Below are 27,124 nucleotides of genomic sequence, written 5' to 3' on the forward strand. Positions count from 1 at the left end.
TACCGCGGAAAACAATTTCACTAAGTTTGGACAACAAAATATAAAAAATATGAACGGGCTATGTCCATATGCATATCTATATATATCAAAATGAATGTTTGTATGTATGTACTCATTTATGTATGTATGCAAATGACACATCTCCTCCTAAACCACTGGAGCAAAATCAAAGAAATTTGGTACACTCATAACTTACTATCTGGAGACGAGCACTGTGGGGGTAAGCCATCCCTAGCATCCTTAGGGGTAGGGGTTCAGGGGGGTTATATATTCATAGAAAATGGTGTCGAATACACCGTTTTCGGGTTCGCTAACATGAATAATGACACGCCGGATTTTTTTAAAGTCCAAGTCAGCCCCCTTCGTTAAGGGGCGGCGAGGGGGAGTGATATATAAAAATAATCGATAATAGCGTCGAATCCATTGATTTAGGAGTCGCTGAGATGTATAGTAACACTCCGGAAATTTTTTAAGTCCAACTTCAGCCCCCTTTGGAGTGGGAGTCCAAGGGGCAGCGATATATAAAAATAATCCAAAATAGTGACTAATCTATAGATTTCGCAGTCGCTGAGGTGAATAGTAACATTCCGGAATTTTTTAATATTACCTACTATCTGAAAAATATACTGTGGGAGCAGGACGTCCCTAGAACCCCTAGGAAACGGGGTTAAATATAACCCATATTAATAAATGGAAGTCGGTTTGGAACGATCTATATACGTTCTATACTGTACTGTATATATAAGTTAAGGTATAAAATTAAAATAGACGTGAATTAATGAGGCACTTCCAGGCATCCTAGAAACTTAAAACTTGGTACCAGAAAAGCTGATGACTTCAGGATTCCTAGAAAAATAGAAAATTTGCAAAATACCCTGAGGGGTCTCGCTGGGAGTCTCAAATTTGGGGCTTAGCATAAGAACGCAGTCGGTTATATTTATCCTAAACGATAACTTATAGGTTTCATGGGCTTAAAAGTTCCCTGAAAATCCTAATTAATTCCCTCCCCCATATCAAGATGGCGGCATAATCTGCCAGACGAGCTAGAAAATTGAAATTTAGCAAACGTATAGCTTTTAGCCTGTAACCGACGGAAAAATTACGAGATGTTTAAAATGTTTATTTTTACCCCCCAAAAATATCGAAATATGGAGGCAATTTTAAGGACGGTTCAGACCTTCCTTTTCAGGTATTTGGTGGCTAAACGGTAAGTCATATCACAAAACGGATGGCACATTCTCAGTTCAATTTGGAGTGATCTACAACTTTGGTCCTATGACTTTTTGTCGTATCTGTATCCCTTATACGTTAAATGTGGCTCTATTTCTGGATTGTACGTATTTTTTGCACTTTTTACAGGTATAATTGGTAGTTTGATTAACTTATCCGAAAGATAGGATCGTCAACTTCTACGTGAAGCTTTGCCCACGCAGTGGATATATGTGTACCAAATTCTATGTTTGTAGCTGTCACATATGTGTCCGAAAAGTAATTCATTGTGAGAAAACCTTGCCAAAATTTCACCGTATTCAACCTTTCTAACTCAATCTTACCCATAAATAGATGAGATACGAGAACACATCATAAGACCAGCCATTTAGACCGTTATATATGGCGTCTTATCGTAGGCCTACAATCCTTTTGTCGATATGATGTACCTTTTAGAGCAGTTAATCTTCAAATGAAGGTAAAAATTCATAAAATTCGTATGTCGATCTATATTTATTCACTGAAGTAGATTTGTAGCGATCCAGAAAGGGTGTGATAATTGATAATGACTCTCAGCAGGAGGGCGTCTGCTATTTTAATCAGTACTCCCCACATCGACTTTAACTGGCAGTATGAATGGGGTCTTTCTCCAACTCCTGTGTACCATTATAATGAATATTTTTCTTTTCGATTTCACTGGCAGAAGGCTAGGAAGCATGCAAATTTTTCAAAACTCCTTTACCCGATTGTGTTTTGTAGTAGGCTAGGGTGCTCGCCATTATAAACAAATTTACCTATCTAAAATGTGCTTGACGTTAGGCATAGTGGCCTGCTATTATAATGGAAACTCACAAACTCGGTGTAAGTGGCAGTAAGCTGACTGACGTTAGGAAAAGGGGTCTGTCATATATTGATAACAGCACAACTCAATTTTGACTGGCTGTAGGGAAAGTGCCTGCAATTATAATAAAAATTCCTCGATTGTTATCTGTCTAGAAGTAGGAAATGGGGCCTGTCATTTCAACGAAATCTCCCCAAATATATTGTGACGGCGCAGCAGGCAATGGGGCCCGCCATTATAATGAAAATTCACAAATCGATTGCGAATGGCAGTAGGTTATTGGACCTGCCGTCATCATCACAACTCTGCAACTCGCTCTTTATATTAGAAGCAACGTATGTGAACCTCCCCATGCTGTTTCTCGGATAACGCTCAGAGACATGGAATTAAAGAAAGATCTTATTCACTGAATGTACAGTAATTTACTTAGATATCCGTATACAATATAGAATACCGTAGCGAAGCACGGATACATTTGCTAGTTTCAGTATCAATTTTGAAACAAATACTTCGGTTTTCTCATTTTTGAATTCTCAAACTTGAGATAAGTCGTATCCGACAACAGCGAATACTGCATAATGTCATTCCTATTTTTCTCATGATCTCGGGCATGACTGCTGAACCCAAGTTTTGTTTTGAAGAGACGGTGACGGGTGGTGCACTGAAGAACACGGTTGACATTGTAGGTTTATATGATCTTGCGCTTCCGTCTGTTCTTCACTTTGTCCCGCTTGTCATCCAACACCTGCAGCCACTCCTTTTCGCCATCTTCAGTTTGCTTATGCATCGTGTGACGCTATTTGGAGCACTCACAAGCCAAACTACGCTGTTTGCAGTGGTCCATAAGCTGCTTCAGAACATCTTTGGACCGAAGTTTCTGTCCTTCAGCCTTTCTTCTCCCGCCCTATAACTAAAAGTTCTTCTTAGGTAGTATACGGTTTTGCATCCAGATCACATGCCCCCTGCCGCAGGAATATGAAAAGGTGTAGAGAGTCCTCGAATCAAAAAGCACAGAAGCCTGTTGGTAATCCTGTCGCTAAGGCCACTAATGACGAAGACGAAGTGTAACTGAAAACTACGTATTTTTCCCTCCATTGCTACACACTAACTACGAAGGATTTATAACTCCTCTGTGAACTGAATCTGTGCTGTAAATAGGTAAATCACCCAGCTATTTAGCGACAATAGTTGCTGCCTTGTCAGGTTGACACGGAAGACCATGCGCCTACCATTTTCCCCACAAGTAGTGAGAGAACATTAAGTTATAAATCTCCGTAGATACTATGATTATGTGATGAAGTTCATTGACTGCGTTTGTCTTGAATTATTACTCACATTGACATAGATGATGATTGAATGGATAGCTAACATTTCTGCTCTAGTGATAGAAGCCACTTGCGGTAAGGAGTATTTTCTGTACAAGTCATATGAAAATATTTCAATATGCTGGAAAGAAAATACAGCCCTTCTATGTCAAGGACATGACTGATAGGTTAACATTAATACGTCATCACGCAGTTCATTAATCACTAAATACTGTGGTCTTATTCTTGAGAGAACGACCTACAAGCCAGAAAGATGGGTTTTAGGTGGCTATTTCCCCAGGGTCTCGTGGATAATGTAGGGTGTTCTAGATCTTGACCGTGAGAAGGTTGCTTTGAGAGCATCTACTGCCAAGACACATTATAATTAAAGATGATAGGTGCCTTCGTGTTGAAATTCTTCAACCTGTAGTTAGTGGGACGTAAAGCAAATAGCATTATTATTATTATTCAACCTCTGTATAATCTCTCTGTATAGGTCTACAAATGAAATTACGTCTTTCTATCCGTCTGTCTTTCTAAACGACATTACGTCTAATCTGCTGTGCGTAATTTCATGAAACTTTAGATGAACATTCTCAATGGTATCTGGTATATGATTTAATTATGTTTCATTTCAAAATACAGAACTGAAAGCATATTATTTCCGAAATTGTTTGCGAAAATCCGCGTAATAGTTTACTCTAAAACCAGGTACCACGGGTATGTGAGCATAGCCATGACAGTTTATTGTTATGAAGGCGATAGCCGACATACTGACACTCTTGTCGTTTGCCGAACGTGGCGAAAGTACATCGTCCAAAAGTATTATTTAGAGAATTATGTTTTCTAATTGACCTCGGCTTTCTAATAGGGCAACGTCAAGAGCACTAAAATATCCAAAGCTACTCAAAAGACTGGGAGAAATGAAATTAAAATGTAAAGCTTCCGTTATACTTAAATTTATCATTATAAAACGCAAAATGAGTTTGAAATTCGAACCGCAGTACATTAAACCTTGGATAAATTTGGAGAATAAAAATACCTGTAGCATTTTAAAAATAACTATTAGGTTTTTCAGTCTGTCGAAACTAATTTAGAATAAATAACATTTAGAAAAAAAAAAGAAACAACTTAATTAAAACATTCATGAAAGGACATCATAATTTTCTATCAAATCACTCTCTCGGTTTTATTGTATAACTTATGAATTGATTAATGTTATTGAGAAGTGTAAAACCGTTTATCTTAAAACCTATTTCACCGAGAGAGTTGGCCAACTGTTAGGGTCGCGCTCTTGTGAGCTTGCATTCGGGACATAGTGTGTTCGAATCCCACCGTTGGCAGCCCTAAAGATGATTTTCCGTGGTTTCCCATTTTCACACTAGGCAAATGCTATGGCTGCACATTAATTAAGACTACGATCGAAATTTTTCCATTCTTAGCACTTCCCCCCCCCCCCCCCTTCCGTCGTCGAAAATTTTCGATGTGTTAGTGTGATGTTAGGTAAGGTAAGGGTTATTCTGCCCAAAGGCAGGTCCGAACCTCCGCAGAGGTGTTCCTGAGCCGGAGTTTACGTGTGGTAGCGTGGCCAGTTCCTTTCCGCTCCTCCATTCCCTTACCCCCACCAACAGCGCGTGGCAACCCATCCAACTCCTGACCACGCCCAATGTTGCTTAACTTCGGAGATCTCACGGGATCCGGTGTTTCAACACGGCTACGGCCGTTGGCAGTGTGACGTTAAACAAGTAGCAAAAAGATGTATTGCCTGAAGTTCATGCATGAAGTGTACTAACCTAAATTAAACACCGTATAACTGCTCAACAATTATTCATTTTAGAAAGTAAGTAAGTTGCTTTGTTTATTGAAGGAAACCAAATATCAATAATTTTTATGACGATTACTTTTAAAATTCTGAATTTCTCACCTCCCGGGGCTCCAACAGGAGGCCCAGAAAAATATTGCCCATATCACAATTTGGAAGATCCCTTCCACCAATAGCATTTGGAAGACAAAACATTCGGTTTTATCTATTCATTTAAGATATATCTTGTTACACTTTATTTGGGCCACCCTGTATCCTACCCATACTTAAACTTCAATGAATCAGCGATTATATACAACTCGTAGTAATTTTTAAATTCGGGCGGCAGACAGCTTTAAAATAATGAACAATAAGGGGAATGAAATGTTACTCTAACACACAGTAACATCATCTTTTCAGGAAGGTGAGGCAAAAGTTACTGAGTAACGTGTCCTTTAATGCCATTTGAATAACTGGATTTAAGCGACATGCTATCGGATATTACTGAAATTTCCGAAAAGTCAGGTCAGTGTTAAATATCTTGTGTTTTGAACTCCCGCGGTAAGTTAAATTGAAACATTCCAGCATTTAATCTTTGATCAATTTTCCCTCTTGTCCCCACGATTTTGGTTTCTGTCCCGAATGAGGTTGGTGACACTTTAGGAGATTTAAATGTGACATTTCCGTGTCATTGGCTTCCAGTACATAGAAACAACTCCTGTGAGAAAATATTTAACAAGCATAGATGCCTTGAAATCTCTGTAGCAACTAAAGCTACGGAAAACAAATTACACTAAAATGTAATCTTATTCTCCTTTTTTTCTTTCGTATTTGTTTAACGTATCACTAACACGTGTAGAGTGGTGTAGTGTTGAGTATAGTGATCACAAAACTTCAGAGGCACTTCTGCGAGGCGGGGGGAGGGGGATGCACTGGGCTGCGCGGACTAATGTCCATGCGAGAAAAGGTGCCGTACGCTGCGCTGGAATGTGTCGGTTCCCCTGTGTTTAGAATGGGTCTGCGTTATCGATGAGTAGTACTTCTGTATGAAGAACACCACGGCTCTACGTTGCCTTTCAGTAGTGCCACTATGTGAAGAACACCACGGGAACAGCGTTGCCCGCGAGTTGCCTGAGAGTGGTACCATTATGTGTGACGTACAGTACCTGTGATTAGTATCGCCATGCGAGGAACACCATGTTAGGAGGGGCCGGTGACCTGGATTTTGGACCCCTTTTTATAACAAGCATCATCTCAGAAAATACGGCATTGTGAATTGGATCCACTGATTGTTTTGGATTCATGGTCATTTCTTCATCATCATTTGTTTTATATTTTAGTCAGTGGATACATTTTGAAGTTTTAACTATCGTTTTTCAGTTCGTTGCACCACGTACCATTGGGAATTGATGACCTAGCTGTTAGGCCCCTTTAAACAACAAACACCGGGCGAGTTGGCCGTGCGCGTAGAGGCGCGCGGCTGTGAGCTTGCATCCGGGAGATAGTAGGTTCGAATCCCACCATCGGCAGCCCTGAAAATGGTTTTCCGTGGTTTCCCATTTTCACACCAGGCAAATGCTGGGGCTGTACATTAATTAAGGCCACGGCCGCTTCCTTCCAACTCCTAGGCCTTTCCTATCCCATCGTCGCCATAAGACCTATCTGTGTCGGTGCGACGTAAAGCCCCTAGAAAAAAAACAACAAACATCATCATCATCATCATCATCATCATCATCACTGCTCGAAAAGATTTTTCATATTGTGGTTTAGTGCACTTGCTATGTGTATGTAAGTTCATTGTACATTACGGATGCGTACATGATGATGATGCTTGTTGCTTAAAGAGACCTAACATCTAGGTCATCGGTCCCTAATTGTACGAAATGTTATGACAATTTAAAAATCCAGAGATTCAGACTGGCTACTGATGCTAAGTTAAGTCGAACACGTGAACGCTCCTTCCAAGGTCAAGAACTATGCGCGCCTCCCGTAGTGCTGCTTAGGTTCTGGAGAGTAAAAACGCCGCCGGACGGTCGGGGTTTATAAGAGAAACCCTGTATACCGTGCGGTAATACGCAGGCCTTCTTAATCTTCATTATCACCCATCTGTACCACTCACCTCTCAGGGTGAGAGCGTAGAAATCGCCCATGGTATATGGCCTACTCTGTTTTCTGTGTAAGTTGCTTCCTCAGGTGCTGAACGGTTGAACGAGAGTTGGCGCTTGTGGTGTCGCTACCTACACCTGGCATTGCTTCCACTTATAGTGCTCAGCACGTAAGCGGAATCACTCAGGGACCATCCCTACTCTTTCTCTCCTGTTAACACTGTAGGTAGTGATTTATAGTTATTTTCTATTTCTTCGGTTCCATTCAGTATCGCCAGCCATACAATTTAGGGACTCTACTTGCCGATACGACGTCTTACAGTTACCGTTCATCTCGCATGTTGGAACTACCTTATGAATAAAATTGTAGGTGGTCCGCTGTCTTTAATGTCATTTGCTTGGCCATACTTTGATGGACTATATTCGTCCGCTTTAGGTGAACTCAAGATGAACTCAAGATCGTATCGGTGGTTTTTAGATTTCATGTCTTTGTCTGCTCATCACGGGTAAACGGCTGTATAGATCTCGACCAAATTTCGTATTTAGAGTCTACTCATCCAGGAGAATGTTTCGAGAGATATATACTGTATATATCATTTAAAAATCAATAGGAAGACCAGAATAGTTTCTTTAAATTTCCTCTTGCACTATTCTATTGTAAAATCTGTAGAATATTATGTGAAATGCCCATTAATTTTAAACATTTTTTCTTATGCACATTATTTATCTTGCTCTTCAAATGAAGGAGAAAGTTACTATTTTCTACGGGCCCTGCAGCGAGTGGCGTACACCCTCGCAGACCTACACTTATTTGAAGAATAGTACGGATAGTCCACAAAACTTTGGTTTAAACTAAAGCATAAGCATGTTCGAATAATACATTTAATAACGTAGTTGATGAGAAATGACGAATGCAGCAGTTTATTAATACGCTCGTATTTCATTCAATTCTCCTGTATAGAATTTAAGAAACAACATCTGCAAGAACACTTCCGAAACGGAAAGCATTAATTAAGTTCTGTAACTTTTGAAAATCACACTATAAAGATTGCATAAATCGCATCGTTCAAGACGTATTCCTCTTTTTCAAGAATACGGTTATAGAAATGCGTATATCAAAATAAAGACAGAAATATATAACATTAAATTGAGTGAGGGTGAGAGTGTGTGTTTCTTTCCTTAATTTCTCACTGAACTTCAAAACCGACTTGATTATGAATATATTTTTTATATAATCTTAAATTGTATGATTTTCTTGGGTAAGGGAACCTCCATTATTGATACTTTCATTGAGGTCAGTTTATTATGGTTATGTCTCGTGATTTTAATATGTGACTAGTCAAGTTAGCAGCAGCGATGAGCCATTAAGGAAGAGAATAGAGCGGAGAAATTTGGTTTTTAATGACTAACCTTAAGTGCCGGGGTCTATACCTGCACCCGGCTCCTCACTTTTACTGTATCTCTCCTGTCCGACCTCTCTTGGTCAACCCTTCTTTCTATCCGAGCCCGATGGTATTAGTTTTGCGAGGCCTACCTAGGAAGTCTTTTATTTTCATGATTTCATGACCCTTATCTTTCTTTTGTCCATACCTTCACCCTTCAATGAACGAGACTTGCCACATTTTAATTTCTGACTAATGTTAAGTGTGGATCGTTGCCTAGTTGTACTTTTCCCTTAAAAGAGCGGACGGCAGAGGCGACAGTTAAGACGTAGAAGCCAGTCGGGTGGAACGGGCGTAACCAAGCGAGCAATGGAGCCGTTTACTGCAAACACGCACAATATGTTTTGTGGTGAGTGCAGCAATACTGTTGATTAGGATCTGCAAACAATAACACAGAAACCAACTCCCTGGTATGAGTTTGAAGAAAGTTCTTCGTTTGTGTGTTAGATTGTGAGTCCAAAATAATTTGCTAACATTCTAATGAGGATAGATAAATTTAGAAAACATATTTTTATGTCATCGCGTTTAGAATATCAAAATGCACATTAAAAGAAATATTTACCGGGCGAGTTGGCCGTGCGGTCAAGGGCACGCGGCTGTGAGCTTGCATCCGGGAGAGAGTGGGTTCGAATCCCACTGTCGGCAGCCCTGAAGATAGTTTTCCGCGGTTTCCCATTTTAACACCAGGCAAATGCTGGGGTTGTACCTTAATTAAGACCACGGCCGCTTTCTTCCAATTCCTAGGCCTTTCCTATCCCATCATCGCCATAAGACCTATCTTTGTCGGTGCGACGTAAAGCAACTAGGAAAAAAAAGAAATATTGACCATTTGAGCGCAATAATTCTTGGAAATAAATGTACTTGCAGATGGTGTGACGAGAAAAAGACTTTTTCTTAATGAGAAGTTGATGGTCTTCTGTCAATCTATGTTCCGTTGTGGTCATAAGATAGTTCCAGCTGCGATTAATAAGGAACGCAGTACGGATAGTCCACAAAACTTTGGTGTAAAGCATAACTTCCCTGAACGCAGTCTACTTTATTTTAATAACTGTCTTTTCACATGTAATACACATGATGTTCCAACTTTTTAATCGGTAGTCAGTTGTGTTTTGAAAAAGGTTTTAGTTTCTCGTAGCTAATCCAGCTGACTTATAATTGTGCTAATGCTGGTGTTGATATCGAGGTGAGAGGAACTGTTGGTATGTCAGAGACTATTGTTTAAAGATGTCATTTCGCTTCTACAGAGCATCGGCTGACTGTTCAAAAATCACCGTTGTGTGCAATCCCACGTACCATGTATTTGTTCAAACGGAAAGACTATCGATCTAGGGATTCAATCTCGTTGTTGGGCTGTATTATCTATATCGTCAGTATGTCAGAGTAATGATTTTTTGACATTTTCTGTGTCGTTGTGAACACCATATGAATCTAAATGCAGGTTTTGCTAGTGGCTTAACGTCGCACCGACACAGAGAGGTCTTATAGCGACGATTAAATGCAAGTTTCGACCACGTGAATTTGTGAGAAACGCCTCTTTTAAAATGATACATACTTGCCCTTTATGTAAATAGCACATGATTTGCTGTCGAGGTATAAGCTCAATAGTTTTGCTTACGCTCCTTTTCAATGTTTATATAGAACACGCAATAAAGGAAATCAAAGGGGACTTTGGAAAGTGAAACACAATACAAGCGGATGAAATCAAAACCCTGAAATTTGCCAATTATATTGTTATTTTATCTGGGATTGCAGAAGATCTGGAGAAATTGCCGAATGGTATGGACGGAGTCATGGGTAAGGAGTACAAGATGAAAAATAAATAAGTCCAAAACAAAAGTAATGGAGTGCAGTCGTACGAAGTCAGATGATGCAGGTAATATTAGATTAGGAAATGAAGTCTTAAAATAAGTAGATGAATATTGTTACTTGGGTAGTAAAATAACTAACGATGGAAGTTGTAAGGAGGACAAAAGATGCAGGTTATCACAAACAAGGAAGGCCTTTGTTAAGAAATTTGCTCACTTTTAACATTGATATAGGAATTAGAAATGTGTTTTTGGAGACTTTCATCTTGAGCGAGTCATTACATAGAAGTGAAACAAGGATGATACCTAGCTCGGAAAGAAAGAGAATAGAAGCTTTTGAAATGATTTATTACAAAAGAATGCTAAAGGTGAGATGGATAGATTGAATCACGAATGAAGAGGTACAGAATCGAATTGGTGAGAAGAGATCGTTGTGGTTAAATGGACAAAAATAGATAGAATGATAGGACACATCTTAAGACACTCAGGACTTGTTCAGTTGGTTTTTGAGGGAAGTGTAGAGGTTAAGAAGGGTAGGAGTAGACCAAGGTATGAATATGACAAGCAGATTTTTTTCTATTTGTTTTACGTCGCACCAACACAGATAGGTCTTATGGCGACGATTGGACAGGGAAGGGCTAGGAGTGGGAAGGAAGCGGTCGTGGCCTTAATTAAGGTACAGCCCCAGCATTTGCCTGGTATGAAAATGGGAAACCACGGAATCCATCTTCAGGGCTGCCGACAGTGGGGTTCGAACCTACTATCTCCCGAATGCTGGATACTGGCCGCGCTTAAGCGACTGCAGCTATCGATCTCGGTACAAGCAGATTAGAGCAGATCTAGGATGCAGTAGCTATATAGAAATGAAGAGGTTAGCACAGGATAGGGTGACATGGAGCGCTGGATCAAGTCTACAGACTGATGACTTAAACAACGACATGTTAGGAAAATGGACCAAGCCTGATGATTGATGATTGGTTTGCCGTTTCCGAGAGAAGATTACCTCTGATGATTTTTGTCACAGATAGAGATAAGCCAGTCCCGATCGTCCAACGATGAAGAGACGAGGCAGCATCAGACAGGCGTAAACGGGTTACCAAGAAGCATGGATTAGTTGTGTACAACCAAGTATTATCTGAAAATTGTAATACTCTGACAGCAGAATTGGAAATCTTATCGAGTTTCGCAACTTAGAGGACAAGCAAGAGGGGATTTAATACAGCATCTTGAGCGATTATGTTAGTTACAGTGCGCGGACCATATTGCGCCTCAACAGAAAGAAGACAGAATACATGACATTAGATCCTCGAGAAGTTGGAACCATCCACGTTGACGGTGAAGATCTGCCACGAATAGAAAAATTTAAATATCTTGGCTCCACACTCTCTGACGATGGCCGACTTACTGACGACGTCAACACAAGGATACACGCAGCCTGGCTGAAGTGGCAAATGACAACACGCGTTATCTGTGACTGTTAGATGAAAGACCATCTGAAATCTAAGATCTACCGGACTGTTATCTGTCCTGTCGCTCTCTACGGCACCGAATGTTGGCCAGCTACAGAGGTGGTAGAACATCGACTAAGCGTCATGGAGACGGAGATGTTTAGGTGGACAGCTGGCATCACTAGACTGGATCATATTTCAAAACAACGGTATTAGGAAACACTTTGGCGTTGCACCAATCCATAAGAAAATGCAGGAAAAACGTCTGCGCTGGTTTGGGCATGTGTTGCGTGCAGAAGACAATACATTGGCAAAGTCAGCGTATACATTGCATGTCGCTGGAAAGAGGCCCAAGGGACGATCAAGACAGTGATAGACCGATACAGTGCACAACGACCTGAAATCTGTAAGACTACATCCAGACATGGCCCGAGACCGAATTAAATGGAGACAACGAATCCACACAGCGGACCCTGCCACCAGGCTGGACAAACGCTAAAGAAGAAGTAGTACGCGGACCATATAATCAATTGTCTTAACCTAGAATGTAGAAAATACGATGACAGAAAAGATTGTAAATAATTCGAATGTACTCCAATAGGTGACACAACGGACGTACTGTAGTTTTTGAGTGAGGATTGTCGAGTCACTTTGCCGTAAGCTCCACTTACGTCCAGAAACATTGCCGCCAGGTGAACTTGAGAACAATACGTGCATTCGATGTCTGTGGTGGAGATGTTGATATGATGAAGTGAACTTCTAGATTTGCGGAAGCCGTACTGAATGCTCAGAAGTAGTTGTTTATGTTCTAGACACTGTTCCAAACGTGACATTAAGGAGTCGTTCGAAGGTTTTGGCTACAACAGAAGATAATGTGATTGGATGGTATGAACGTGTCTCATTGAAATCCTTACCACGCTGGAGAATAGGTGCAATAATGTGTAGGCACATTATTTTGTGTTGTCTATTTCACCTCGATTTCGGTGCTTATTTTGCAACAAATTTGATCTTAATTTCGGTGCTTATTTCGTGTAAATACCACTTGCGACACAACAATTATATTATGCAAAGCAAATAGTACAATAACGAAACATACTTACTAACCTTTCTTCGATTTTGGCGATCTAAGGACCACGGAAAGAAACCCTGTGCATTCATCTTAATCCTTCTTTCCTTGACTTCCAATAGTTCTTCATCTTTTCACTTTGCAGTTTCCTCCTCTCTTGTATCCAGATGTTATTATTACCTTTCCTCCTTTCCTTCTCCTGGAAACCCTTGAAATTTTGTATCAACCTTCTGAAAGTTGTTCTGTCTTGTATTACATTGTCTGTCATTCCAAGCTCTGTCATCTTGCTCTTGTAAACATGGTTGAACACTCGTTTTGTCAATCTACAGTTATCCATCCTCATTATGTGACCGAAAAATTTAATTTTCCTCTTCCTGATCGTGTCCAACCGCCTTTCATTTTTTCATCCTTGTATAGATCTTTATTTCTTCTATGTCTAAACTCTCCTTCCTTCGTTTTCAATGGACCCCAAATTTTCCTCAATATTTTCCTTTTTTCTCTATCTCTTCCTATTTTACCAGCTTTCGTAGAGAACATTCATTCTGTGGCATACGGACTCTCTGATTTGATTACGGTGTTGTAGTGTTTGATTTTAGTTTTCTTTGGATTCTTCTTATTGTAGGTATCTTTCGTGAGTTGGTACGGTAGTTCCAGTTTTCTTGCTATTGATCTGTTTTCTTCCTTTTCGAACCCATTAACTTGAATTATTTCACCAAGGTATATGAATGTATTAACCTCGTTGATTTTCCCGTACTCTGTTTTTAGCACTGTGGGTGAATCCCTAATATTTGACGTGAATTTAGTCTTCTCAAAAGATAACTGAAGTCCAATTTTCCCTGCTATTTACTTCAGAAGGTTGATTTGCTCTAAGGCAGTCTCTATACTTCCAGAGAGGATTACTACGTCATCAGCAAAGGCCAAGCAGTTTACACCAACCCCTTTGTTCTTTGAACCTAATCTTATCTCATAATGAGGTCCCTTTTCTTTAAGTCCTTCTTCCCATACTCATATTACCTTTTCCAGGACGATATTGAAAAGAATCGGGGAAAGCCCACCTCCCTGCCTGACACCGGTTTTAATTTCAAATTCATCTGAGATCTCTCCCATAGATTTCACTCTGGACTCTGTTTCAGTCACAGTTTGGCTAATTATATTAATTGATTTTGTGTCAATTCCATATTCCTCTAAAATGTTCAGTGGCGAAATTCTGTCTGCTAAATTGTACACCTTTTTTAAGTCCACAAAAACTATGACATAGTTTTTGTTCTTTGTAACACGGTATCGTATTATATTTTTCAGGTTTAGAATCTGTTGTGCACATGATCTGCCTTTTCTGAACCCACCTTGGTATTCTCCAATTTGTTTGTCTATTATGGGTTCAATTATATTATGAATAGCTTTTGACAGTATTTTACATGTAACTGCTACTAAGGGAATTCCTCTGTAATTTTTCACATCTGTTTTGTCACCGTTCTTGTATAATGGGTGTGTCAGTGCGTTCTTCCAATCATCAGGGAGTTTCTCCGTTCGCCATATTTTTTGTATTATGTTCGTCGGTTCCTGTCTTGCTTGGCTGCCTGCTTCTTTCCACAGTTCTGCAACAATCGAATCTTCCCCTGCAGCCTTACTGTTTTTCAGATTTCGGATAATGTCCTATATTTCTTTCTCACCTGTTGGGTCCGAGGGTTTAGCTTTTGTTTGTTTGTGGTTGACTGAATTCTAATCTTTCTTCATGTTCTTCGCAGGTCAGTAGTTTTTCAAAATAACGTGCCAAAATTTCACAAATGTCCTTGTTATTCAGTCCGATTTTTCCATTTTCGTCTTTGTGACCGAGACTGGGTGGTTAACACTTTGTTGTTTCCACTTTGAATGTTTTGTAAAAATGTCTTGTATTATGTGTAGTAAAATCTTTTTCAATTTGCATGAGCCGACTTCTTTCATATTTTCTCTTCACATTTCTTATAGTTTTAGAAGTTTCTTTCCGCACTGTCATTAAAGTATGAAAACTCCCATCAGTTTTAGAGGAATGCCATCTTCTCCAGGCTGTCAGTCTCTCATTCCACCATATATGCTTCTTTTCCCTCTTCAGAGGGCATAGTTCTTGTGCAGCTTTAGTTATTTTTGTTCTCAGATCCTCCCAATTCTTCGCACTGTCCTTTTCTAACTTCTCTTTGAATTTTTGGTTTGCTTCCGAGTTGTTTTTTAACATTTCAACATTAAATTTTGTTCTCATGGTTTGTCTATTTTGAGGGATGAATCTCATTTTTATGGTCGTGAGGTAATGATCACTCTCAATGTTGGCTCCTTGTTTTACCTTGACATTTTGTATCTCCTTTTTGTTCTTATCAGATATAGCTACGTGGTCAATTTGGAATTCGCCGAGGTGTGGGTTTGGAGACCGCCAGGTTGTTTGTTTTCTACTCAGCTTTTAAAGTAGGTAGACATTAGTTTGAGATTAAAAGCCTTGCATAGCTCTACAAGCCTTATTCCATTTCTATTTGTTCTTTTGTGTGCCGAGAACTCTCCTACAATCTTCTTATCAAACCTTTCTCTCCCAACTTGCGCATTGAAGTCTCCAAGTAACACTTGACGTGGTTTGCAGGAATTTTGTGGATTTCGTTTTCCATGAATTCCCAGTACTCTTCCACTTAGTCAGAATTGTTCCTGTCATCATCATTTATTGGAGCATGATCATTAATTAATTTATAATTTTTATTTCCACATCTTAAAGTCAAGAGAGACAGTCTTTCAGAGGGCGAATAGAAGTTTTGGACTGATTCCACTATGCTCTTGTGTGATATAAAAGCAGTTCCTCGGTGGGGGACGTTCTTCATTATTCACTTCCCCGGTTTTCCTTTGTATATTCTGCAATTTTCTAACTTATTACTGTCTGTATATCTAGTTTCCTGAAGAGCAAGTATTAAGATTTTTTGGTCGTCTAGAATTTTTGTTAGTTATTTTTTTCCAACATTCAGAAGTGTAGTAATATTTAGCGTACCGAAGAAATATTTTCGTTTAGATCTCAGTTTGCTGTTAGTTGATGGGTCACCAGCAAAAGGCTCCGACTCCGTCTTGCATGCTGTTCTGGACTCTCCAGAATCCTTAGGCCCAGTTGCACGGCATACTGCCGTGGTGGATTGACGTTTACGATCACCACATGTAGTAGTTATTCCGTAAGTTTGCATCATACATAGGTTACTTGATTTTCTTGGGGAACGGTTTGTTGACCGTTCCAAGATTAAAACTACGCTTGTGAGCCGTTGAGTTTATTTCTCAGCCACACCTCACATGGTGTACAGACGCTGAACACAACACCGCACGTTGCGAGAACAGACATGTGTGGATTTTAAAGGCAGTTCTTCCACCTCCCTTGCCATTGGTATTTGTTGTCTTCCTTCGCCATTGGAGCTGTTGACCCCTTCATTTGATGGCTTTTTAGTGACTTTTTTCTTCACTAATGGCCATCACCCTCCTAAGGGAGCTCATCCGCCCGAAGCCGTTAGCTCCCTTAGGGTGTCAGGTTACTTTCCGCCGCCCAACACTCGGCGATGAGTTGCTGACAGTACGGTCCTCCATTACCGTAGCAGGGTATCCTGGCTATACATGTTTACTAACCTTCATTATTGAATCCTTACATATCTATAGGTGCAGACAAAAAGAAACCATGGAGTACTTTTGAACATTGCCTAATCTTCATGACACTGAATGAAAAAGCTTTAAACGGTTCCCACACTTGGACACGACAAGCTAACTCATCCATCAGATAAAAAAATCTCTATACACTGTAAACCGTCTCTCACCGCCGACGTTTGACACGGCAAACCATAGCAAACGTAGACATTTAGAGGCAAACTGTTATGATCCTCAAGTATGCTTGTTAAAATACTGTTTACCAAATCGCATTCACTCTTTTCCCGAGCAGATTCTTTTGCTAGGCTTTGTATAACCTGATAACTCCTTAAAAATCTGATTCGAAGACACGATCTAGTGCTGCAACGTTTTTCACTTTATCTAGATGTCTGTTAGTGACAGGGTTGCTGAGAAGAGAAGGAAGATAAGAGAGTTCGGCACTAGCTTTAAAAACTTACCTGCAGAATCATTTTTCGATTGTTTTTGCACCTTGGCAACAGTTTTCTTTGCCATTTGCTCCATCCTACTGCTGACTGTTCCTTTCCCCTGTTCGCTTAGTGTTTCAAGGACGCTAGTAACATTATCACTTAATATGGAACTTTTTATGGGTTGCCACTCATTTAATAGCTCGTGAAGCTTAGGATATAATTATATCATTTGTGAGCGAATGGATAGGTGGCCCCATTCAAAGTAGTGATCAGCTTTACGACAGAACCACAGTGTTCTTTCACAAATTTACCGTAGCTTCAAACTCTATAGCCTTAATTTTTCCATGAATAAGGTCACCAAATTATGGAAATCCAGCTGAATCTGAATTGCTTTTCAACTCTTTGAAGTAGCTTCCAGATATTCTTCTATACAGTATAGAGGACAGATGTCATCGAGGAACCCCAGCGAGTCTCAACTGGGGAGGCAAACAACTTGGCTGATTTTTCAATATCTCAATACTTAGGTATCCATGCTTATGTTTTCATGTGTTCAAGAAAGCATTTCTTGTTTCAGTGACAAATTCATTTATGTTTTCAAGTCCACTGGCATGTATTTTCACTAAACTATTTAATTTATGTGCCATCGCCATAATGTTCTTATACTCCACAGAAAATGTTGAGAAAGCTTCTACTAACGCCTGACAGTATTCGACAGCATTCACATTTTCGAGAATCTTGACTCCTGCAACAAGGAGAGTCGAAGGACTACCATTGTCCTGAGAAACTCTGAAGTAGATAATGCACAATTATTTCCTTCATATTTATTGCTTCTCTTACACAGTTTTCATAATCATTCTTAATCCTGTAAACATAATTCTTGCGTAGCGTGTTTGCGAGTGGTAGATCTCCAGCTCCTACAATTTAAAAAATTACATTTTTTTCTATTTGCTTTACGTCACACCGACACAGATAGGTCTTATGGCGACGATTTACAAATGAATAGTTGGGTGGAGATTGGAGAGTAGATATAATCAATATGCCAGAAATAGCATAATTTCCTTAACCTCAATACATGTGTTCATCCAAGCTCCGATGTTAGGATGGTCAAGCTTAATGAGAGGAATATTTGCTTTCAGGAAGGCTGATGCCGTACTGTTGATGAAGTATTTTTTATCCGTTTTAACATTTTTGGCATTATCGAGACTATCTGCGATTGACTACTGCTTTCCCTAATTTTCTTGAGACTGTTTTTTTTCGTATTGACGTCACTATTCAAGTGTTTTTCACACGAATCCTTCCTTTGCTATGTGACTCGTATGTTACATAATTTGCACACCAACACTTTCGCTTTGGAATCAAATACATAAAAACTTTCTCGTGCATATTTTTATCGCGGACGGCCTCCTCATGACTTGAAATGCCCCAGAGCAGATGACAAACCAAGAATATGCTACCAGATATACTGCACATCGTCAACTTCCGATACGTGATAATCGATACAAGCCCACCGGAAACCAGAATTTGATCTAAAGTGAAAGAAAAGTCGAATATTGGTAAAAGTGAATAAACTAATAATTACGCTATATCGAGTATCGTAACAAACATTTCAAAGCATTTTACTCGACATTTAAAGACAGGCCTACGGGAATCTTTGTCAGCACTGCTGTATTTGCTTGCAGAATTTGAAGCCTCGTCAACGGACTCCAAACTTCATCATTTTCTGTCCTTTCCATTGAATTTGAAGTGCTGCCTTTTTATGAAGGACAAAACAGTACCGTGACTAATATTGTTGAGGTGTGCTTTCTCTCTTCTGCTGCCACTCATGTCCGATAGATGACACGACTACTGCAATTACAAGAAGTAATTTGTCAACTACGCATACACAACAAATGGTAAAATATAAGAAGAGCAATTTCGATTAAATGGCTGTCATATATTCGTGATCTCACATTGACACTGAATTGTTAAAGTCAGTTTTAACCTTATGATGACTTATTACAATAAGGATTTATTATCAGGTAAAGTTAGCTTCGCTGCTGTTTAAAATTCAACGAACATAAAGAACAGTACAGTTGATCAGTATAGTGGAAGGTAATTTATGCGGACTAACTGATTGGTACCGAAAGTGTTGCGGATAATGATTTTCCGGACAAACAATCGAACGTACGTTTATTTCATAGGAAAAATGAGTACAGTAAATCATGGTGGTACATATACTGCACTGTAGTGTATATTGTACATTCTTATTTATTGAATGAATAACTATAACAAAACAAAAACCATTTATGGTACTGTACATACTGTAGGCAGGGGCTGCCTGACAGAGGCGGTAAAGGCGTGCTCGGTTCGCCCGGAAGGACGTGGGTTCGAATCCCCGCCAGGAAGTCGTAACATTTAAGAAACAAGATTTCCACCTCCGGAGGCGCACATGGCCCTGAGGTTCACTCAGCCTAAACCAAAAATGAGTACCAGGTTAATTCCTGGGGGCAAAGGCGGCCGGGCGTAGAGCTGACCACTCTACCCCATCAAGTGCCCAGTGCCTTTACCTTTCACTCCTCCAAGGGTCTCCATGACCTGTACGGAGATGACTTTGCTTTGCTTTGCTTTGCTTTGCTTTGCTTTGCTTACATACTGTAGGCAGCTAGCACTTCCGCATAAAAGCAGCGCTTATCGTCTTTTTTTTGTTCGTCCGGATAAACGACGTTCTACTATACAAATATCTAGAAATAAAGTTCAAAAAAGTTTATTGTAGGAAGATGTGTTCCATCGTTCATAAGTACCTCTCTAATTCGTAGGTGTTCGTCTTGATGTAATCGCTAGGAAGTTTTCGTGACTACACGTTACTTATACTATCAGGCGAACGATCTATAATGTGCGTTACTTCCGGGGAGTCCGGCTCCATGGCTAAATGGTTAGCGTGCTGGCCTTTGGTCACAGGAGACCAGGGTTCGATTCCCGGCAGGGTCGGGAATTTTAACCATAAGTGGTTTATTCCGCTGACACTGGGGCTGAGTGTATGTGTCGTCTTCATCATCATTTCATCCTCATCACGACACGCAAGTTGCCTACAGGCGTCAAATCAAAAGACCTGCACCTGGCGAGCCGAACTTGTCCTCGGACACTCCTGGCACTAAAAGCCATACGCTATTTCATTTTTTACTTCCGGGGAGTCTGTTGATAAAATGCATGAGTAACATTTTCTGGCATGTATAATTTATCGTATTGCAAGTTATAAACTTAATATTTGGTCCGTATTGCCAACCTTAATGGGCTTGTTTAATTACAGAAAAGTCCCACCTATACAAGTTCACAATGTTTTACATATGTTGCTGACCCGCCCCGACTTCACACGATTGGCCTTACATATGAACTATATCCGTATATACTACGTTACGTGACTCTCCATTTGGGGCCAACACAAACAAATTTTCTTTGGAAGTAACACGCGACAGTGTCACGTAGAGTGGACCATGAGAAAAACATTCAACGCTCAGGTCTGGACCTGTAGAGTTTGGCCCTGTGCTTTATTAATGGTCATAATAAAACATACTTTTACTGGAAATTGGAGCCTTTTAAACTGAAATAGTAGTTCGGTGGGTGTCATTGGTATTCGAGGGATCGAAACAGCTTCACCGTCCACTCCCATTGAGCATGCACTGAAGTATAATTTTTTAACGTTTTTATTAACAATCTTGTGCCATTGCATAATTATGGTGTGTTTAGGTTGTGGAGTAATATTATACGGAAACCTATCTTTAAAATTAGTTTGTGGGGAGGAGTTCCAGGAGGAGTCAAAGAATTTGAAAAGTCAGTAGGATAATATGCCAGTCCCGTGGTGTAGCGCGCCTGCCTCTTACCCGGAGGCCCCGGGTTCGATTCCCGACCAGGTCAGGGATTTTTACCTGGACCTGAGGGCTTGTTCGAGGTCCACTCAGCCTACGTGATTAGAATTGAGGAGCTATCTGACGGTGAGATGGATGCCCCGGTCTAGATAACCAAGAATAGCGGCCGAGAGGATTCGTCGTGCTGACAACAAGACACCTCGTGATCTGCAGGCCTCCGGGCTGAGCAGCAGGTGCTTGGTAGACCACCTCTTCTATATCCAGGAGAGTATTAACGGAATAGTAAATTTTGGACGGCACATCAAACCTAGACATTGTCAAGTCATTTTCTTTATTGTCTTGCTCGTTGGTTGGAGTCAGTATAGCTCTCTCCTGAAACTAACTCTGCGTATTAATAGAAATGTTTGAATGATCCAGGTAAACCTTTTCTATCAAGCCCTGTAGATCTGAGGACAAAACACATAAAGAACCAAACCGCATGGCGCAACAGCCCCGAAGGGCTATGGCCTATTAAGCTACCGCTGCTCAGCCCGAAGGCCTGCAGATTGCGAGGTGTAGTGTGGTCAGCACAACGGATCCTCTCGGCCGTTATTCTTGGCTTTCTAGACCGGGGCCGCCATCTCACTGTCAGATAGCTCCTCAATTGTAATCACGTAGGCTAAGCGGATCTCGAACCAGCCCTCAGATTCAGGTAAAACTTCCTGACCTGGCCGAGAATCGAACCCGGGGCCTGGGGGTAAGAGGTATGCACACTACGCCTACACCACATAGGTCACTCAAATCAATTTGATCATTTCTGATTGGTAATTCACCATTACCTATTTGAGGTAAAACATCACCAAAGGTCCTACCTTGTTGTTCAGATGAGAAAACCCTTATTGGTTTTTAGTTTCAGTTTGGTTCCATCTGGCCGAACGTAAGACCTCTTTAGTGATGCGTTGATTTCAACAGCTCTCGTCCTTCTTGCTACAACTGGTAGTATTCGGCGAAAATCTCCCGAAAATAACACAGTGAAACAGCGAACATCTCCCAAAAATAACACAGTGAAAACACCCATTAGTGCGTTGTTATTTCGTAAGTCCCGCAATGTTCTATCTAATGCCTCAACATAGCTTTATGTGGCATGAAAACTTCATCCGAAACAACCAACTTGCAATTCCGTATTAATTTAGCTGTGCTGCTTTGTTTTGGTATATTACAAACGTTGGGTGCGTCGTCAGGACAGATCCTAAGGGGGAACTTGAAAGTAGCCTGTGCAGTGCCACCATCTTCCAAGCGCTTAGCTGCGTTGCAGGCCGAAGCCACAGCGAGAGTGACTTTTTCTCTGACCTTATTTTGGAGAACAATAAATGAATTACAAATGTTTTGCCTGTATCACCAAGGGCATCAAGGAAGTAGAAGATTTTACCTTTGTTAGTAGACTGGTCATCATCATCATCATCTGTTTACCCTCCAGGTTCGGTTTTTCCCTCGGACTGAGCGAGGGATCCCACCTCTACCGCCTTAAGGGCAGTGTCCTGGAGCTTCAGACTCTTGGTCGGGGATACAACTGGGGGGTATGACCAGTACCTCGCCCAGGCGGCCTCACCTGCTATGCTGAACAGGGGCCTTGTGGAGGGATGGGAAGATTGGAAGGGATAGGCAAGGAAGAGGGAAGGAAGCGGCCGTGGCCTTAAGTTAGCTACCATCCCGGCATTCGCCTGGAGGAGGAGTGGGAAACCACGGAAAACCACTTCCAGGATGGCTGAGGTGGGAATCGAACCCACCTCTACTCAGTTGACCTCCCGAGGCTGAGTGGACCCCGTTCCAGCCCTCGTACCACTTTTCAAATTTCGTGGCAGAGCCGGGAATCGAACCCGGGCCTCCGGGGGTGGCAGCTAATCACGCTAACCACTACACCACAGAAGCGGCTAGTAGACTGGTTCCAAGTATAAAACTCATATTTCGCATATTCATATCGGCACATAATATGAAGAAGGTAGTCACTGTGGTGTCACGTAGATTGATCACAATATCGTTGGCGTTATTTTCTATAAAGAAAACTGTCTGTCCATTTTCTAAACTGCCCGCTCATGTATGTCAAAAGAAAAAAATACGCCAATTTGCTCCTGAACTGCAAATATAACGACCTACCTGAAATTGCTCCACTTCATTTTGGCTTTACGTCCTACTAACTACTTTCACGGTTTTCGGAGACGCGAAGGTGCCGGAATTTATTCCCGCAGGAGTTCTTTTACCAGGCTGTAAATTTACCGACACAAGGCTGACGTATTTGAGCACCTTCAAATACCACTGGACTGAGCCACGATCTAACCTAGTGGTGGGGACGGAGCGGTGCAGTTGTTGTGACGTCATCACCTGGTTGTACCGAGTGAACTACTGAATGAATGAAATGTGCCGGCACGTTTAAATACGTTCTTGTATGGCAACGTAAATTCAACACCCTTTTCTCACAACATAACTGTTTTGCTGAATACAGCAATGTTTTTTTTCTACTGGAGAAGCCGACCTACTCATTTCATCCATGTGATATCTCTTGATATGATCCCACGAATTTGATACGCCACCACCCGTCGCGTTAATGTGGCCGCAAAATTTGTTTTGCTGAGTTTTATCATCAGTAATTTCAAAGAACTGCGATGCATCAGACGGTTTTCGTGGTATTTGTGGTACAAATGTCTGTAAAAGTTTATTCAGTTTCTTAAATATTCTAAAACATGAATATCATGTAAAATGGGATTAAATATCAAACTAATACCACAATTATGTAATATACCGTCCGCCTCTGCGGTGTAGTGGTTAGCGTGATTAGCTGCCACCCCCGGAGGTTCGGGTACGATTCCCGGCTCTACCACGAAAATTTGAAAAGTGGTACGAGGGCTGGAACGGGGTCCACTCAGCCTCGGGAGGTCAACTGAGTAGAAGTGGGTTCGATTCCCACCTCAGCCATCCCCGAAGTGGTTTTCCGTGGTTTCCCACTTCTCCTCCAGGCGAATGCTGGGATGGTACCTAACTTCAGGCTACGGCCGCTTCCTTCCCTCTTCCTTGTCTATCCCTTCCAGTCTTCCCATCCCTCCACAAGGCCCCTGTTCAGCATAGCAGGTGAGGCCGCCTGGGCGAGGTACTGGTCATTCTCTCCAGTTGTATCGCCGACCAAGAGTCTGAAGCTCCAGGACACTGCCCATGAGGCGGTAGAGGTGGGATCCCTCGCTGAGTCCGAGAGAAAAGCCGAACCTGGAGGGTAAACAGATGATGATGATGATGATGATGATGATGAAATATACCCCCTTTGCATTATCTACAAAATACAATAAGCGGAGGAAATATAGACGCAAATTAAGAAGCACAGACTGAATACAGGTGCATTACACAGGGAGGCCATGACGTTCGGATCACGGAGCGTCTTCAAACATTGTACACATACAGTAGTCCATTAGGACAAGATAATGTGCAAGTAGTACTGTAAGTTGTACTGCTAAGGCGTTCTCGAGAAAATCGCAGAGAAGATTTCGCGTTGAATATATACTGGTACGTTGCGATCACGAGCACGAAACGGCGGTGGTCGAGTGGTTAGCGTTCAAGCTCCATAATCGCTGGATCGAGTCCCGCTTGTCGTTTTGCTTTTTATTGTTTTTTCTTTCATATATATTACAATTCAAAGGTAATATAATGAAAAAAGGTGTATTTGCATGATTTTTTATTGGATTTCCAATGTACTAATGTTTATCATTACAAAACAGTTATTTCTTTTTTTACTTTCTTTCTTTTTTCTTAATCTGTTACCCTCCAGGGTCGGTTTTCCCTCAGACTCAGCAAGAGATCCCACTTCTACCGCCTCAAGAGCAGTGTCCTGGAGCGCGAGACTTTGGGTCGGGGATACAACTGGGAAGGATGACCAGTACTTCGCTCAGGCAGCCTCACCTGCTTGTGGAGGGATGGGTAGATTGGAATGGTTAGATAAAGAAGAGGAAAGGAAGCGGCCGTGGCCTTACGTGAGGTAGGGGCCTACATCCCGGCATTTGCCCGGAGGAGAAATGGGAAACCGCGGAAAACCACTTCGAGGATGGCTGAGGAGGGAATCGAACCCCCTCTACTCAGTTGACCTCCCGAGGCTGATTGGACTCCGTTCCAGCCCTCGTACCACTTTTCAAATTTCATGGGAGAGCCGGGAATCGAACCCGGGCCTCCGGGGGAGGCAGCTAATCACACTAACCACTCCACCACAGAGGCGGACTACAAAAAATGTATATTATTTATAATTATCAACAAGTAAACGACTAAATGCATAAAGATTTCCTGAAAACATATGCCTGTCTTGATTTGCTAAATCCCTCATACCTGACAGTGAAATCGGGTAAGGTACCCGGAACTGCTTTGCACCTGGGCGCTCTGACCTGCAATATATATGAAAGAATACGACCAGTGTTGAAAAACTAAAAAGCGATGAGCGGGACTCGATCTAGTGAATACGGAGCTTGAACGCTAATCACTCGACCGTCGCCATTTCGTGCTCGTGGCCACAACGCACAGGTTCGACGCGAAAATTCTCTTGCGATTTTCTCCAACACGTCTTAGTAGTACGCCTTACTACTTGCACATTATGTTGTTCTAATGGACTACTAAAAGTGCACAAAGTTTGAAGATAATCCGTGATCCGAACGTCGTGGTCTCCCCTTGTTAAACATGTTGTGAGCTACGCTGTGCTCTGGTCCTCCGCGAGTACTTGCAGTTGTAAGCGGAGGGGATCGGTGGTGCGCTCTATCGCTACAACCGGATTACTCATCGGCATTACTCGCTCCGCTCCCAGCTCTAATCTAACCTGCCAAGTTCGGGTCAGAAGGTCAACGCCCAATTCATTTCCAGACCAAACCAAACCAAACCAAACCCCATGGCACTACAGCCCTTGAAGGGCCTTGGCCTACCAAGCGACCGCTGCTCAGCCCGAAGGCCTGCAGATTACGAGGTGCCGTGTGGTCAGCACGACGAATCCCCTCGGCCGTTATTCTTGGCTTTCTAGACCGGATTCATTTCCAGATTGTAGATTAAATGCAGCTTGATCACTGCCTTTGTTGATATATTTTGTGACATATTTGATTGAGAGTTACATAGCTCCACACTGATATGGGCGTCAAATATATTGAGTAACAGTGGATTGTGAGGCACTACCCATCTGTTGTCAATGTCATAATGTCGGATGGTAGCGGCTTGTCCGCTGTCCTCAGTTGATAACCTCCGATATTTTGGATAACCTTCACCAGCTCTCGATATGTTACACTGAAATTATTTCGGAAACTGTTTTGAGCACCACCCGTCAGTCATACACGGAGAATCGGAGTGTAAAGCCCCACACGGTCCATGAATCATGTGTCCTAATACTGTGTCGAACAATACTGGATCGTCATATCCTCTTGAAAACTCTGCTGAAATCACGCTGTCAATCTGGTCTGGTTTGATTTATTATGTCATACCTTTCTTGGGATGTTCCGTTGGGATGAAGACTGGTTTACCCTTTCAGTGTATAAACGGTCTTCTCTTTCATCATAACTATCATTAGGTCTATTCCATAGTATATACAACATAGGCATTATGTATTAATTAATTATATGCACATAAATTTTCCTCGATAGGCATTCTATCTATTGGTGAAAACTTAAATAAAATCCGTCCAGTGCTTCCTGAGTATGTAAAGATTGTTGGTTACAAGGATAATGTCCAGATAGAGGAAGTGACTAATACTAAAGAAATATTAAAATTTACCTATGATAACAACGACATTTACAATAAGATACAAAAGGTAAAAATGGAAAAGCAGCTGGAATTCGTAAGATTTCTGGGGATATATTAAAGACAACGGGTTGGGATATAGTACCATATCTGAAGTACTTATTCGATTATTGTTTGGGTGAAGGAGGTGTAACAAATTAATGAAGAGTTGCTACAGTAGCCCCTGTGTACAAAATAAAGCTCTCAAAGCTCATGACATTGTGACAAGAAGAACATCAATACGCATAAGAAAACGCTTAACATACACTACAGCATCAACAAATGGACAAACGGGAGTTATTACCGGGCGAGTTGGCCGTGCGGTTAGGTGCGCGCAGCTGTGAGCTCGCATCCGGGAGATAGTGGGTTCGAACCTCACTGTCGGCAACCCTCAAGAAAGTTTCCCGTGGTTTCCCACCTTTCCACCAGGCAAATGCTGG

At 41.4% G+C, this 27,124-nt stretch overlaps 1 protein-coding gene across 1 annotated transcript in view; it reads left to right on the forward strand.

Moving 5' to 3' along the window:
• LOC136872184 (neuronal acetylcholine receptor subunit alpha-7) overlaps nt 1–27,124 on the forward strand; it is a 511,170-nt gene that overhangs the window by 376,973 nt on the left and 107,073 nt on the right. The window lies entirely within an intron of this gene.

This window comes from Anabrus simplex, chromosome 4 (genome assembly GCF_040414725.1).
Source record: "Anabrus simplex isolate iqAnaSimp1 chromosome 4, ASM4041472v1, whole genome shotgun sequence".
In the NCBI taxonomy this organism is placed as follows: domain Eukaryota; kingdom Metazoa; phylum Arthropoda; class Insecta; order Orthoptera; family Tettigoniidae; genus Anabrus; species Anabrus simplex.